The sequence below is a fragment of the Cebus imitator genome, unplaced genomic scaffold (genome assembly GCF_001604975.1).
Source record: "Cebus imitator isolate Cc_AM_T3 unplaced genomic scaffold, Cebus_imitator-1.0 Scaffold39, whole genome shotgun sequence".
NCBI lineage: Eukaryota > Metazoa > Chordata > Mammalia > Primates > Cebidae > Cebus > Cebus imitator.
Genome location: NW_016107354.1, coordinates 8418882 through 8422271, shown reverse-complemented (window position 1 = coordinate 8422271; position 3390 = coordinate 8418882).

The following is a 3390-nucleotide window of genomic DNA, read 5'->3' as shown; positions in this document are numbered from 1 at the left end:
CTCCTGCCTCAGCCTCCTGAGTAGCTGGGATTACAGGCACATGCCACCATGCCCAGCTAATTTTTTGTATTTTTAGTAGAGACGGGGTTTCACCATGTTGACCAGGATGGTCTCGATTTCTTGACCTCGTGATCCACCCGCCTCGGCCTCCCAAAGTGCTGGGATTACAGGCTTGAGCCACTGCGCCCGGCCATGACTGCTTTTTAAAGAAAGTTTTGTTATGGATCTGACAAAATCTAGATCTCTAATATTTTGCAGCTCTTTTCAGTTTTTGCTTGCACACAATTCATTCTTTGCAGCTAATTAAACCGAAGAAGCCTGGGAATCAAGTTTGGAGCAAAGGTTAATAAAGTTCTTAGCCTAGCTAAAAAAAAGAAAAGAAAAAAAGACCATAAGAAATGCAGATAACCCTCACAAACATAATATTGAGCAAAAGAAGTCAAAAAAGACATATACTGTCTGATTCCATTTATATAAAATTCAAAACTAGACAAAACAAATCTATGCTATTAGAAATCAATACAGTGCTTTCCCTTGGGGTACGGGTAATGACCAGAAAGAAGCTTCTGTGGGTATTGCTAATGCTCTCTTTTGTGATCTGCCTACTGAAGTGTATTGACTTTGTGAAAAATTCATCTGTACACTTTCAATTTGTTCATTTTCTAGTATGTTCGTTATACTCCAATTAAATGATTTCTTAAAAGACAAAAATGGCAAGGAATAATACAATCTTACACTTATAAATAACTACTGTTATCATTTTGGAGTGGATTCATCTGGGCAATTTCTACACATATATACACATAAAAATAGACCAGGTGCAGTGGCTCACGCCTGTACTCCCAACACTTTGAGTGGCTGAGGCAGGCAGATAACCTGAGGTCAGGAGGTTTGAGACCAGCCTGGCCAACATGGTGAAACCCTGTCTCTACTAAAAATACAAAAATAAGCCAGGTGTGGTGGTGCACACCTATAATTCCAGCTATTCGGGAGGCTGAGACAGGAGAATCTCTTGAACCTGGGAGGCAGAGGTTGCGGAGAGCTGAGATCACATCATTGCACTCCAGCCCGGGCAGCAGAGCGAGACTCCATCTCCATTGTCATCATGTGTTTCACCTATCACCTAATTTTTTTACTTATTAATACAAATCTTAAACACTGTTTCATGTACAACATTATTCTTAGTGGTTATAGAGTATCACATGTGCAAACCACAGTTAATTTAATAAACTGTCTATAGCTGAACATTTAAGCTATCTCGACATGTTTGCTGTATAAAGAATACTTGGCAACAAGTATTTTTAATTCATTTTTATACTAGTTTTCCATTATTTTATCCTTGCATTTTTGCTAGGAACTTCTTTTTTTCATACCTCACTTGTTCTTTCCTCTTCATCCCCTTTCTCCTTGCTAATTCGATCATGCTCAAACATACCTAAATATCTATAAGGGTTTAACTCTTGTTCACTTTACAAAAATAGAATCAGCCAGACACAGTGGCTCATGCCTGCAATCCTAGCACTTGGGAGGCCAAGGCAGGAGGATAGCTTGAGGCCAGGAGTTCCAGCAACCTGGGCAACTCGGTGAGATCACATCTCTATACTAAATAGAGAAATTGGCCAGGTGTGGTAGTACACACCTGTAGTCCTAACTACTCAGGAGGCTGAGGTAGGAGAATTGCTTGACCTCAGGAATTTGAAGTTATAGTGAGCTATGATCTCGCCACTGCACTCCAGCCTGGGTGACAGAGTGAGATCTTGTCTCTTGAAAAAAAAAATCATATGCTTTCGTCTGAAGTTTGCTGTTTTCATTTTTCCAAGGCTCATAGAAACCCCTTTAGAGCACTTGATATGGCTCTAACGTATATATATATATATATATATATATATACACACATATATATATACATATATATATATATATGCACACACACACACACACACACAAACACATATATAGTGTTGGAGTCTCCCTCTGTCAGCCAGTTGTAATGCAGTGGTGTGATCTTGGCTCACTGAAACCTCCACCTTCCAGGTTCAACTGATTCTCCTGCCTCAGCCTCCCAAGTGGCTGGGATTGCAAGCATGTGTCACCATGCCCAGCTAATTTTCGTATTTTTAGTAGAGACATGGTTTCACCATGTTGGCCAGGATGATCTCGATATCTTGACCTCGTGATCCGCCTACCTCGGCCTCCCAAAGTGCTGGGATTACAGGTGTGAGCCACCGCGCCCAGCCTCTAGCATATATTTTAAGTAGCTGCCACAATAGCCAATGGAATGAGTATACCATGGTTTTAGTCATCTTTCTCCTATTGAGAACACCCAAGTTACTTATAGGGCTTAAACATTACAAAAAATTCTGCAATAAATGTCATTGTTTGTATGACTTTATTGCCTCTTCCAAATTCATCCTTTTTGATTGCTCTGTAAATAACAGTTCTGAGCCCTTTAAATATTTTTCCTTTGCGAGTGATGCTGAAGCTTTGTCAGTAGAGGGCGCTAGAGACTTCCCGGTTCCTGTGTGCTTCCTTAGCCGTCTCCTTGCTGTCAACTTGGTGTGGTAGTCTTCTGGCTCCTGCAATTCATGGCAGTTCGGGAACCAGCAGCAGCAGCTTCCTCCCAGTACCTTCCCCCAGGTAGTTTTTGTGGTTGTTGTTGTTGTTATTGCTGTTGCTGTTGTTTTAAGATGGAGTCTCGCTCTGTCACCCACGCTGGAGGGCAGTGCCGCGATGTAGACTCACTGCAACCTCCGCCTCCTGGGTTCAAGCGATTTTCCTGCCTCAGCCTCCTGAGTAGGTGGGATTACAGGTGCTAACCACCACACCCAGCTAATTTTTGCATTTTTAGTAGAGACGGGGGTTTCACCATGTTGGTCAGGCTGATGTCGAACTCCTAACCTCGTGATCCCCACCCCCTCCTCGCCTCGGCCTCTCAAAGTGTTGAGATTACAGGCTTGAGCCACAGTGCCTGGCATCAATGTATTTCTCAAATGTATTTGATTGCTGTCTCATGCCTCCCTAAAATGCATAAAATCGAGCTGTACCCCAACCACCACCGGGCGCGGTGGCACATGTTCTGAGGAGCTCCTGAGGGTTGTGTCACAGTCCATGGTCACTCATATTTGGCTCAGAATTGTGGGGTACAGCCCTACTACGGTTGTGGGGTGTCCCCATTGCTGTGCTGAGGCGCTGGATCCAAAAAAAAATAAGACAAGATACCAAACGACTGAAAAAGACATCTGGGCTGTGGGGGACAATGCCACTTACAAGTGGAGACAGGCAAGGAGCAGGGTAGTGAGGTCATCTTAAGGATAATGATAGAGTCAAGGCAATCACTTGAGCAATAAACAAGGGGTCCACCCCCATTAGGTCACCTAGGCTAGGAGGTGG